Genomic DNA, 13608 nt, shown 5'->3' with positions numbered 1-13608 from the left:
TTGTCAGCTTTGGCAAGAATACCATTATTGTCGGGAAGTCCTTCGCAATAGTTTGCTGACTTGAATTGATAGTCAACATACAGGAATGCTATTGACTCTTAAACTAACATGTCGGAGTTCTACCTGCCATCCTCCTGAAAGAAATGGTTCCAACCTTTCATGGAACTGGTTAGAGTTAGGTGGATTTCGGGCGTGCTCCCATGCTAACTGGCTGTTGACATCGCTGCAGCTTCCCACCTGTCACAGTGGAGGTTAGGTGGGCTGATTGGAGAGGTGGACATCCCATGTGATTTACTGGTGTCCCTTCCACTCAGTGGTCTAATGTTGGTGGGATATGCGTTGTGAGCTCAGTGATATTGTAGGCAACCTTCCAGATTCCAACCCGCCCTCTGGTTGAAAAAGATATACCTCAGATACCCCCTAAACCTCTTACCCAAGACTCTAATTCAGTGCGTTCTGGTTTTAGATACTTCTGCCATTGGAAAAAGGTTTGCAACCGTCTATCCAATGTCCCTCCGAGGTTGAATAAAGTTTTATCGTATCATGTCCCACCAATACCCCTCAAGTTTCCATCTGACCCTCATTCAGTCATCAATGCTCTAAGGAAAACGAGTCAGTTACTCCTCACAACTGAAACCCCCATCCCAGGCAACATTGTGATGGATCTCCTCTGTGCCTGCTGCAGCGCCAACATCTCCTTGCTACAATGTGGTGACCGGATCTCTAAATAATAAAAAAAACACTGGATAAACTGCTGACACAACTCATGGCCGACTTCAAGCAGAAGCGGTGTCACTGCAAGAGCCGGGACAGATCAAGGTCACTGGTTAAAGCAAGCTGGCCTCATTGGAAGCCTCGTGCATGTGATCATTTGGGTGAGTCAGTTTATACATGAAATGCTTGGAAATGGTGATTCCACCAAATAATGTTCTGGACGTCAAGCATGAGATGGTGTCTGCGGAACATGATCATATACAGGCGGGCAGGAAAGTCATTCTTCTAATTGAAATGGGTTCCAAAATATATACTGTGAGTAAATTCTTTAACGCCATGGAAAGCAAATAATGTTTAGTGAAGTGGTGAATGGTTTCAGGATCATTTCCAAGTAAAACCATTTGGAATTATAGAGAGCTACAAATGTGGAACTAGGAATCAGAAGGGAGCTGAGATTGTCAGGGAGTCAATTGTTTTATGTGGGAAGGAACTGCAGATGCTGGTTTAAACCGAAGATAGACACAAAATGCTGGAGTAACTCAGCGGGACATGCAGCATCTGGGGAAAATGAATGGGGGACGTTTCAGGTCGAGACCCTTCTTCAGACTGAAAGTTAAGGGAAGGGGAAACGAGAGATATTGTGAGCTCAGTGGTTCCAGTCAATTGTTTTAGTTTCGTTTAGTAGTTTAGAGACACAGTGCGGAAACAGGCACTTCGTCCACCGAGTCCGCGCCGACCAGCGATCTCCGCGCACTAATAATGCCCCTGTCCCACTTAGGAAACCTGAACGGAAACCTCTGGAGACTTTGCGCTCCACCCAAGGTTTCCGTGCGGTTCCCAGAGGTTGCAGGTGGTTGCCGGAGGTTGCAGATAGTGGAAGCAGGTAGGGAGACTGAGAAAAACCTCAGAGAACCTCCGGGAACCGCACGGAAACCTTGGGTGGGGCGCGAAGTCTCCAGAGGTTTCCGTTCAGGTTTCTTAAGTGGGACAAGGGCATGATTTCTCAAAGCCAATTAACCTACAAACCTGTACATCTTTGGAATTTGGGAGGAAACCAGAGCAGCCAGCGAGAAAACCCACGTGGGGTCACAGGGAGAACGTGCACGGGAAGAACTCCACACCGACAGCACCCGTAATCAGGATCGAACTCGGGTCTGTGGTGCCTGCAGCGTCACCGTGCTACTGTGTCTGGCTCAATGCTACAACTTGGCTGTCTTTTTTGACAACACATTGCATTACAAGCTTATGTTTTAATAAACGAGGAAACTCAGTGGAAAAGGGTGGGATCAGTTAGTCTCACTGCTGCTTCTGCTGCAGAATTACAACATCTCTGTTCTAAACTATTGACAACTATTAAAAAATTCCCGTGAATCAGGTGCAAATGCAGCAGTGGTGTGCGGAGGTGGAACAACACTGAACGTTAATATCTGGGGTGAGAGGGACCATCCCAAACCATCTACTGCAACAGGATATATAAAAACAGCAGAAGGTTTCATTTGAAGGAAGAAAGAGTACAGAACCTCAGCTTGCAAGCATGAAGCCGAGCTAATGCACTAATTGTGTGATCTCTAGACACAGCGGGAATCTCCATGGCATTGAAGCCAGTGGGGACAATGGAGGAGGAATGAATGTGGCAAGGCCATCAGCACAGCAAAGGGGAAAGCACAATGATGTAAAGAAGGCAGCTTCTTAGGTCCACTATGCGTTTGCCACATCCCGTACCTGTCTACACTAATCCCATTTACCTGCTCCCTGGCCTTTCGTCCTTTGGTGATTCTCGATGTTTCTTACAACTTGTGAAAGTATTGGCTTTCCACCCTCGTGTGAAACAATGTCTCCTTTAAATCTCTGCAAAATCTTCCATCTGTCACCTTATACTTACACCACTCGTGTTTTAAATACCATGACCAAGGAAAGAAGATGATACTATCTTCCCTATTTATCCTCCATACAATTGTGCACACCTCGATCAGGTCACCCCACTGTCTTCTCCAGTCCAGTAAATAAAAGCCAGTCTATTCAAATGTCTTTTAAAACAATTCTTTGACACTGAAAATATTTACTTCCAACCCGTGCAGAACATCTTGAGGATGCAGGGGTATATTAGTTGCACATGTGCTGTCACACTGCTTCTAGTGCCTTTAGACCTTAAAGATATAGTGCAGAAACAGCCCCTACAGCCCACCAGGTCCGCGCTGATCAGCCATCTAGTACACTAGCACTATCCCAAACGCTAGAGACAATTTACAATTTTTACTGAAGCCAATTAACCTACAAACCTGCACGTCTTTGGAATGTGGGGGGAAACCGGAGCACCCGGAGCAAACCCACACGGTCACAGGGGGGGCGTGCAAACTCCGTAAAGACAGCACCCATCGTCAGGATCGAACCTGGGTCTCTGGCGCTGTAAGACTGTGCCATCCCACTAGATCCTTGCTCTGCTGCTACTGCTGGTATCTGTGAGGCCGGCGAAAGGGCTGAGTGAGACTGGCCTGAACTACTGTAGATGTTTTGGAAACCATCTGGCGCAAGTCGTGGAAGTTGAATAAACTTTACGTAGCAGCATGGTTCAAGAAGAACAGGCTACAGGGCTCTACAATGAACTGTGACGGCTGTGTCAGCAGTATTGTTTTACACCGATAAGAAAAGGAGAGAGGGTGAGCTGTCCTGAGGCGTTTGCTTTGTTGACCAGAACATCTTCAGACAATTGACTCTGTGAGTTTTACACTTACTATTAGTTGTTCTAGAATCAGATGATTTGACCACAAGCTTGAAAAAAGTATAAGGTTGATCACTTAAAAAAAATTAGAAAGATTCAGTTGTCTGCGTGCTAGAGTGAGAGAGACATTTGTTGGTGCTCGCCAGTTGCAAGGACTGAGTTGCTGCCTAAACTCTGGTATTTTCATGTGAAATAGTTTGCAATGGTATTACCAGTTTGAGATTAAATAAAGGAGTTGATTTGTGCATGGCTTCTGGGGTGAAAGGGGGTGCACAACACAACGAGAGGCTTGGGAACTGGGGCTGGGAATGGTTTATCCAGAAAATGGCACAAAGTGCTGGAGTAACTCAGTGGGTCGGGCAGCATCTCGGGAGAACATGGATAGACAATGTTTCGGGTCGGAGTCCTTCCTCAGGGTTATCCAGTCTCTGTGATTCTGTTTGTAAATGTACTAGACGTCTAAAGGGAATTCATTGTCCCAGTGTGGAAATCCTGAAGACACAAAGAGCTGGAGTAACTCAGCCCGAGAGTTTCTCCAGCTTTTTGTGTCTGACTTTGGTTTAAGCCAGGAACTGCAGTTCCTTCCTACACAATCCTGAAGCCTTGTTGCATTTGTCAACTGAAAGCAATTATGCAATAAGGACAAAATGATGCAATTATGCAATAAGGACAAAATTATATTGTGATATTTCGACCATGACCATGGTGAAGTTTGGATTAGGTGGGAGTGTGGTGTAAGACGATGCAAGGATCACATTATGCATTGTGCAAACATTGTGCCCCTGTTTTTGTATTTCAAGGAAAACCTCCTGATTGCAGCAGTTGTTTGTTGGCCTGGCTTGAGTTACTGAGTCGGGCTGTGGGCCATTTGCTGTTGAATAGCTATTGTGTGCTGAGCCACTTTCTTCAGCTACAATATCCTTCAGTTGTTTTATTTCCTCTCTTTATTCCTTCCTTTTTTTTTTTCCACAGAGGGCGTTGAACTTTCTTGCAGTTTAACATTTTTTTCACAGCGGTCTCTTAATGATGTCGGAGATTGGCAGCCTGTTGCAAGAAACGTATGAGTCACAAATCCAGTTGTTGGTGGATTAACAGCGCCTCTTAGTGCCAACTCATGATCACACAATGACTCTGGGGCAAAAGCAAGTGCTTCGTGCATCCCTGTTCTTATTTGCCATTCACTGGGTCACTAGGTAACAATGAGGAACATGAGAGGAATTTAATTTTCTTCCTCCCAGTCCTGTCAGTGAGAAGGTGAACCACAACCCCAGGTCCACTCAGAGAATTTGACTGAAAGATACAGCATAGAAACGTCACATATCCATGTTCTCCAGAGGTGCAGCATCACCACCTCTCTTCCCATCAGTCTGAAGAAGGGTTGCCAACCCCAAACATCCTCTGCCCATTCCCTCCACAGATGTTGCCCGGCCCACTAAGTTCCTCCAGCACTTTGTAATTTGCTCAGGTTTCCAACATCTGCGGTTCTTTGCGTCTCCTTCTACCTTATACTGCATCTTTCATACAATGAAGGAGAAGCTCCATCAAGGGCCAAGTATGAGGCTCAGAGAGTTAGGCTCCGAGGGCCAAAAAGAAGAGGAGCTTTTTCAGGGAAAGTCTGGCCCTTTAAGATGAGTGTTCAGTGGCAGCCACGAACAGCAAGAGGTGAGAGGCTTGGGCACGGTCATGACCTTCTTTGGTGATGAGAGCAGATGGGATCTCAGTTCAACGTCTGGGCTCAGCACCAGCACTGCTCTCAGCAGACCTGCGTGGCTGGTTAGAGCGGAGCTGTGCTTGAGACTCTGCTGTGGGATTTGAACCCCCCACCTTCAGGCTCACACCTGAGAATACCAGCACACCCCCCACAGCTGACACTGTTAGACCCTCAAACTGTCACACCACTCAATCCATCTGCATTTCATGCTGCCTCGGAAAAGAGGCCGATATAATCAAAGACTTGTCCACATTCCTTCTCCCTGATCCCATTGGAGAAAAGATACAGAAGCTTGAATGCGTGTACCACCAGACTGAGGAGCAGCAGCTTCCCCTCTGTAATCAGGCTACTGAACGGTCCTTCCATAAGCTAGTGCCCTGTTTCATTCACCTCTACCCCATTGCAGACATTGGACGTTGTCTATGGAACGGTTGAGCTACAATGCTGAGATCTAGATTCTGCCCTTTGTATCTTTGTGCCCCTGTCCCACTTAGGAAACCTGAACGGAAACCTCTGGAGACTTTGCAGCCCACCCAAGGTTTCCGTGCGGTTCCCGGAGGTTGCAGGTGGTTGCCGGAGGTTGCAGGTAGTGGAAGCAGGTAGGGCGACTGACAAAAACCTCCGGGAACTGCACGGAAACCATGGGTGGGGCACAAAGTCTCCAGAGGTTTCCGTTCAGGTTTCCTAAGTGGGACAGGGGCATTATTATACTCTCCCTGTTTGACTCGGACAAATTTCCGTGTGGTATATACGATTTGTTTGGATAGCATTCAGAACACTGCTTTTCACCGTACCGCAGTACACGGGACAATGATAAGTGAGGAAGTGGGGAAGGGGTGAAATCCAGGTGGGATACAGGGAAAAGGGGGGGTGGGGGGTTGGAGTTATTTGTTTTGTTCCATCATTGCAGCAGGCGTCACTCAATGGCACCACCTGCTGGGTGTTTGTTGCCGCTGCAGCAGCTGCCACTGACTGACCTTGTGTGGAAGGCAGCAGCTGGCATGGAGTGAGCTGCAGTGTGTCCAATCAGGAGATTGATCTGTGAAAGCAGATATTTTATCAAATCCCCATCCCCTGGAGATGGATTACTTCAAGTAATTTGATCGCCTACCGTGTAAACAGAGCTCAGTGAGGTACTTGTCTTGATCAGTTTCCACTGTTCAGTCAGGTCAGGGTGGTTGGATTTCAGCTTTCGACCCAGACAGTCAGAGGGGGCAAATGCTCCTGAGCTCTGTGAATGGCCAGCAGCACCACCATACTGAGCTGCTGCCATCTGTGAGCTCGGAGCTCCGTGCTTCAACATCTGTGAGAGCTTTAATCATCTAAATCATCTGTTACAAGTGACTTGAAAGCAGGGAAGGGTTTACGCAATTTGTAGCAATAAGTCTCCTGAATTAATCAGTGAGGTTAGACACAAAATGCTGGAGTAACTCAGCGGGACAGGCGGCATCTCTGGAGAGAACGGAATGGGTGATGTTTCGGGTCGAGACCCTTCTTCAGACTGAAACGTCACCCATTCCTTCTCTCCAGAGATGCTGCCTGTCCCGCTGAGTTACCGCTGCATTTTGTGTCTACCTTCGGTTTAAACCAGCATCTGCAGTTCCTTCCTACACATTAATCAGTGAGGTGCCTTGTTGTTATGGCAAAGCCTGCTTTGTCCAGCATTGGCAGTGAGATGGATCAGTGCACATGCTGGTGTCAGTATCGAGCTGCTCACTGATGCAGGATTTGGATTCAAATCAGGTTTTCATCTTTGTCGCAGCTCTGAGCAGAACAGGAGGGAACAACAGCATTTACAGCATCCGATCACTGTCACAGAAGACATTTCCTTCAGCTAAATTATGGTAAAATCACATTTTGATCTCTGATCCATTGGCTGTAAACTTACTCCCTGTCTAGAGGCTGGGGTTAAATGAATACCTTGGCAACACTGGTGTCATGTTTGACATTAAGATGTGTACCTGGCTTCACTGGTGTCACTAACTGAATCCTCAATGATCACTAACCCCGTCATTGTCCACTCATCCACTGTTGACACTTTCTTCGACATATCTTCCCTCCTGCGAGATTTTAAATGCCTCAGCTTTGTTTACCAATTTGTCTCACTCCTCCCCTCTGCCTCTTCCCTCTCCCAGCCATACGATCTTCAGCGATTTGGTTTTAGTTTCAGAGATTCAGCATAGAAACAGGCCCTTCGGCCCACCGGGTCGTGCTGACCATCGATCACCCAATCGCGCTAGTTCTATGTTATTCCACTTTCACATTAAGGACAACTTACAGTGGCCAATTAATCTACAAACCAGCAAGTCTTTGGGATGTGGGAGGAAACTGCAAGAAACCCACGCGGTCACAGGGACAACGTGCAAACACCACACAGACAGTATCCAAGGTCAGAGTCGGGGGCGGAAAACCCGGGGGGGAGCAGAGAGGACACGCCCCCCCCCCCCCCCATGTTTTGAGAGGTGGGGGACATCCCCCACAAGTTTTGTGATCCAGATTTTAAAATCTCCGCTTTCCGCGAGACAGTGGAGGTGGGATTGCTGATTAAGGGCGCCGATTGGACGAGAGAGACGTCGGTCAGCAGGCAATGGGGGCGGGACATGATGATTCAGCGCGATGATTGGAGGAGGGAGGAGTGGGGGGGGGGTGTGGAACTGAGCATAGAGTGCGGTGATTGGAGGAAGGAGATGTGGCACAGACCTGCGCCTCATCCACAGGCAGGATTGATCCCGGCCCTGTCTCCGGCGCTGTCCTGTCCCCACCCGAGTGCTCCTTCCCTCCCCCCCCCCTCATGGGTGTCCAGAGAGGTCGGGAGTCAGTCGCGAGCTGTACCCCCAGGCCCACAGCCAGCGCAGAGAAGCAGCGCTAAACCCAGCTCAACTCTGCCTGTCCCGCAAGGTTAACCTTCAGCCGTGCCTGGGCTTGCGGTAAATATGGCCCAGGTTTACAGCCTGCGCGGAGAAGCAGCGCTGGTGTCCCGTCAGTCCAGTCAGGGCTGTAGATTAACCTGGCGAGACAGGCAGAGTTGAGCTGCATTTAGCGCTGGATTGAGCCTCCGTGAGTGTGTGAGTGTGCGCATGCGTGCGTGGCTGCCAAAGATTGTGTCCCCCCCTGTCCCCCGGTCCCCTCCAGATTTTGATAGCGAGTTCCGTGCCTGACTCAGGGTCGAACCTGGGTGTCTGGCGCCGTGAGGCAGCTGCTCTACCAGTTGTGCCACTGTGGCACCCTGTGTTCACCTTCAGATCCTGTGGCCTCTACTGGCCAGTGTTCTGTACGGCTCACATCCTGTGCCAGCGTGGCCTCTCACCAGCCATCTTCCACTGAGAAATAAAGCCATTCCTGAGTTACAATGGGTGCTAGATTGTAAATGTCTCAGCTTTGGTTTTCATTTCCTCTCTCTCCCCCCCTCCCTCCCCGCTCTCTGTCTGTTTCCTCGCCCAGCCCTACAATCTTCAACAATATCTGCCTCCTTCCCATGGACAGTTGTGCCTTCAGACCACAAGGTCTGAGCTCTGCAATTCCCTCCCTAAACATCCCCGCTTACAATCTCCTCCCTTTCGAGACCTTTCTGAAAAAACTAATTTTGTTAACCAAATGGACCACTCCAGCTGTTGAAACGTTCTGGGATGTCCTGTGAGTGTAGCAGCACGCAAACACGTTCAATCTGACATCCGCTGGGAGCGGTTGGTGCCGCACTTTGTTAATCAAATTCTCGTGACGTCCTGTGGGCTGTTTTACAACACGACAGGACCTTTATAAATTCAAATTATTAGTTGAAGATAAATTTGCAAGTTGAACACAAACGGATCCTGATGGAGGCAGATCGACTTTAAAATCATGTTTCAGAATAAAAGGATGTACTTTTAGAAAGGAGACGAGGAGACATGTCTTTAGTCAGAGGGTGGTGAATCTGTGTAATTCATTGCCACAGACGGCTGTGGGAGGCCAAGTCAATGGATATTTTGAAGGCGGAGATTGACAGAATCTTGATTAGCACGGGGTTTATAGGAAGAAGGCAGGAGAATAGGGTTGAGGGAAAGAATAGATCTGCTATGATTGGATGGTGGATTGTAGTAGTTTTGATGGCCTAATGGCTCAATTCTGCCACTGGAACTTGTGAACCTATGTTGAGCATTTCTGACTGTCCAATATAGACTGCATTCCATGCCTTGCATTGAAACAACTTTCCCCATCTTTCTCAAGGAGCTCTTGCTTCATTGGAAGTGTTGGTTAAGTTAGATGAGGGCAGGTTCTAACCAATTCCCAAATTCTACTAATCTAACCTGCAGGATGTATTTTATCAGCACTCTGCCGCCAGCGTAAAGGAGGAGCAGGCGTTGCGTGAATGGGGAGGGACCAGGATAGGAACAATGAACATTGAACAGAAATAGAGCAATAGAAGACAAGGGAAATGACCTCAAAGGCTCATGCAGACTGTTTTAGAAAGTCTCTTAAAGCAGGAGAGGGACGTGTGAGAGTTTTGGGGGGGGAGGGGGAGGGGGGGGGGGGGAACCTTCAATGGTGCCACAACAACAACAGCCTCTGGCCTTTCTCTCTTCTTCCAAATCTCCCCAACCCTTCTCCCACACCCATCTACTCTCATATGCAAGAACAGAGGGAGTTCCGGAGATCAGTCTCACCGTGGTTCAGATTCTCCATTCCGCTGCCTGTCGTGCTATTCCTTTCAAAAACATCTTCCCATTTCCAATTTCCCTTCATGCCACTGTTTCCCAAACACTGGCCCACCTGTCCTGCAGGATCCCAGTTCAGTCTACCTGATCCGGGATCTGCTCTGCCACACGTCTATTGTAACCTTCAAGAGGGACATCACATCGTGCGTAACAGGAACCAGGGCTGCGTTCCCACCTCGGCCCCTATGCAGCTTTCACCAGGTCAACTGCAGTATTCTTTCTTCAACATCCTTTGCTGATTTTTAGCCGTAACCTTGCTGAACGCAGCATACGTAGGCAATACCCAGCAATGATGCCTCCACTTGTGTCCGGAGTCTCCCAAGGATGTCCCTCAGTGTCTTTCTCCTCCTCACTTAAAGTGACTGCTTTTGTCAACGTCATTGTTCAGTTCCTTGTGGTCCCCTCGTTCTCCAGTTCATCCATGTACCTGTCCAAACGTCTTTTAATGCTGCCATAGTACCTTCCTCAACTACCTCCTCTGGCAGCTTTTTCCATATACCCACTGTCTTCTGTATGAAAAAGCTGCTCCTCAGGTTCCTATCAAATCTTTCCCCTCTCACCTTAAACCTATGTCCCCTGGTTCATATTTCCCTTACTCTGGATAAAAGACTGTGCATTCACCATATCAATTCCCTCAATTAATTTCAGGGCTGCCAACTCTCACGCTTTGAGCGTGACACTCACGCTTTTCAGCCAATTCTCACGCCCTCACGCTGAAGTCAGAATTCTCACGCTGTCTTCAGTCCCTGCACAGCAAAGATCCTATATGGGAGCTATATAGCGGAGCTATAGGATCTTTGCTGCACAGTTTGTCTCTTTGCGCCACATGACAGCGATCTGCACGGTCCGGGGAAACGCGTCGGTCCCGGGCAGCGGGTGTCAGCGCTTTTATGCGCCGTCTGCGAGCGTTGCGCTTCAGTCTGCTGCGGCAACCTCGCTCCCTCCTGCCCTTCAACTCACACGGCAGCGCCAATGCCGCCAATCCGCGCTACACCGTGCCCGCCAGACACCCCATTGGGAGGGGAGGGGAGAAAGAGAGAGAGAGAAAGAAAAAAAGGGAGGGATGGAGGCAAAGAGAGACAGGGGGAGGGAATGTAGTAAGGGATTGAAGGAAGGGAAGGAGAAAGGGGAGAACGAGGAAGCTTGAGGAAAGAGAGGGAGGGGGAGGATGGAGAGGGGGAAGGAAAGGTGTGTGTGTGTGTTTCCCTGTGTGTGTCTCCCTGTGTGTGTGTGTGTGTGTGTCCCTGTGTATGTCTCCTTGTGTGTGTGTGTGTGTGTGTGCCTCCCTGTGTGTGTCTCCCTGTGTGTGTGTGCGTGTCTCTGTGTGTCTCCCTGTGTGTGTGTGTGTGTCTCTGTGTGTCTCCCTGTGTGTGTATGTGTCCCTATGTGTGTGTGTCTGTGTCTCCCTGTGTGTGTGTGTGTGTCTGTGTCTCCCTGTGTGTGTGTTTCCCTGTGTATGTGTCGGTCTGTCTCCCTGTGTGTGTATGTATGTGTGTGTGTCTGTCTGTCTCCCTGTGTGTGTGTGTGTGTGTGTGTGTCTGTCCCCCTGTGTGTGTGTGTGTGTCTGTCTCCCTGTGTGTGTGTGTGTGTGTGTGTGTGTGTGTGTGTGTGTGTGTCTGTGTGTGTGTCTGTCTCCCTGTGTGTGTGTGTGTGTCTTCCTTTGTGTATGTGTCTCCCTGTGCGTTTGTTGTCACATCCTGGCCTTAGACAGAGCTGCCAACTCTCACGCTTTGAGCGTGAGAGTCACGCATTTCAACCAATTCTCACGCTAATGACAGAATTCTCACGCTGTCTTCAGTCCCTGCACAGTTTGTCTTTTTGCGCCATATCACATCGATCTGTACAGTCTGGGGAAGCGCGTCAGTTGCCGGCTGTGAGTGACGTTGCATCTCTTCTCTTCTCTTCTTTCTTGGTTGGATGTGCAGCCGCCGACAACATGAAGCAGCCGGAGATAAAACTAACCAGGTGAATCGGTTGTAAAACATGGGGGGGGGGGGAGGACCACAATGAGGCCAAACATCTAGGACAGGGTTCGGCAACCTACGGCACATAGGCTGAATCCGGCCCGTAAACCGAAAAACCACGTTTTTTTTCAATTAGTTTTCGCTGGGTCTGGGCAGGCGAGCCGACCTGAGAACTGCAGCCAGTCCCTGGGACGCGAGAGCTGATCTGGGAACGGCAGCCAGACCCTGGGCACGCAGAATGCCAACCTGATCATTATGGACAAATTGGGCCAACCACGTACATGTTGTATAACTCTGACTATGAAGATCTGAATGGGCTTAGAATGACCATTTAAGCAAAATTGCCCCCACTTTCCCCATTTTGATTCTTGAGATTAATATCCCTTTGCTCTGTTAACAGCGTTAAAGTACTTATGAGGTCGAGTCAGGAAAGGGAACATGTTATTTCTTTTTTAGGTTGCTTTAATTTGTTAGTTGATTGTTTGTTGAGTGCCATCATTTCTGAAATGGTCTTAAAGTAACAACTGTTATAAAGCAGTAATAAGTGATTTTTGTCCAAACAATTGGAACTTGCATAAATTGTTTGCATTATTAGCAGGACTGCCAACTCTCACACATTGAGCGTGAGACTCACGCATTTCACAAAATTCTCATGCTCTCACGCTGATCACAAAATTTCTCACGCTCAAATATCTGCGGGTGCTGAAAGTTCAAAATAAAGCAAAAATTGTTTTAGAGGCGAGTAAAAACCACGAGGGGAATATCAGGTGAATGTATAGTCTTTTTCCCAGGATTTGTGATTCAAGCACTAGAGGGGATTGGTTTAAAGCAGGGCTATCAAACTACCAGCACCAACCCCCCTCCCCCTTCCTCCCTGAGGCACGGCACACACCTCCCACCCTCACCTCCGGCGGCTCTATGTCCGTCCACCGCTCTGTCCACACCCCATGGAGTTTTAACCCCGGCCCGGAGCCAGAAGCGGACCGGGTGAGTGCTGCCTCCGGAGCCTACTATGGGAGGAGGAACACCCCCATAGTGTTCACCTACTATGGGAGGGGGAACACCCTCTCCCACACCCTCCCCCCCTCGGTCGCTACGCTCCCTTGCAATTTCTCACTCTCAACTCTCACCCAATGTTGGCAGCCCTGGAATTTAGACGCCTCTACAGGATCGCCCCTCAGCCTCCTGTGCTCCAAGGGATAAAGTCCTAGCCTGCTCACACTCTCACCTAACTCATTCCACTTCCTCCTTCTCTCTCTCTTTCTTTGCAACCTTCAGGTATTTTCCTGACGTTGGGGTGAACTACACTTGGTGCAGCTCATGGTTTATCATGTGACACTGCAAATAGTTTCATTCTCACTGGAGTCTCCTTCCCTTTCTACAGGAAGTTCAACACAGCTTTCACATTCTGATAAGGATCAGCATGTCTAAGTATGGTAATATCACCAATTTAGTACAAGCCTTTCTCGTACATGAAATATTTTTTTTAACAAAAAGTCAATTTAAGACAAAAAGGCTATTTTTATAAAAGCATTTTCAGTTTCTCTTCCTCTTTCTTTATTACTTCTGTTGTTATTTTCGTAATTTTCTGAATTTCTCGTTTTTCTATCATGAGGATAATGAAGAGACACAGGGTGAAGCTAGTTGGCCCCTGGTAACTTGTTCCGCCTCTCAATAGGACCAAGCCTGAGCTTTTACCCAGCACCAAGCCATGATGGGTCTAGACCCGAAACGTCACCCATTCCTTCTCTCCAGAGATGCTGCCTGTCCCGCTGAGTTACTCCAGCTTGTGGTGTCCATCCAAGACGT

This window comes from Amblyraja radiata, chromosome 16 (assembly GCF_010909765.2).
Source record: "Amblyraja radiata isolate CabotCenter1 chromosome 16, sAmbRad1.1.pri, whole genome shotgun sequence".
NCBI lineage: Eukaryota > Metazoa > Chordata > Chondrichthyes > Rajiformes > Rajidae > Amblyraja > Amblyraja radiata.
Note: the sequence above shows the minus strand (reverse complement) of the source record.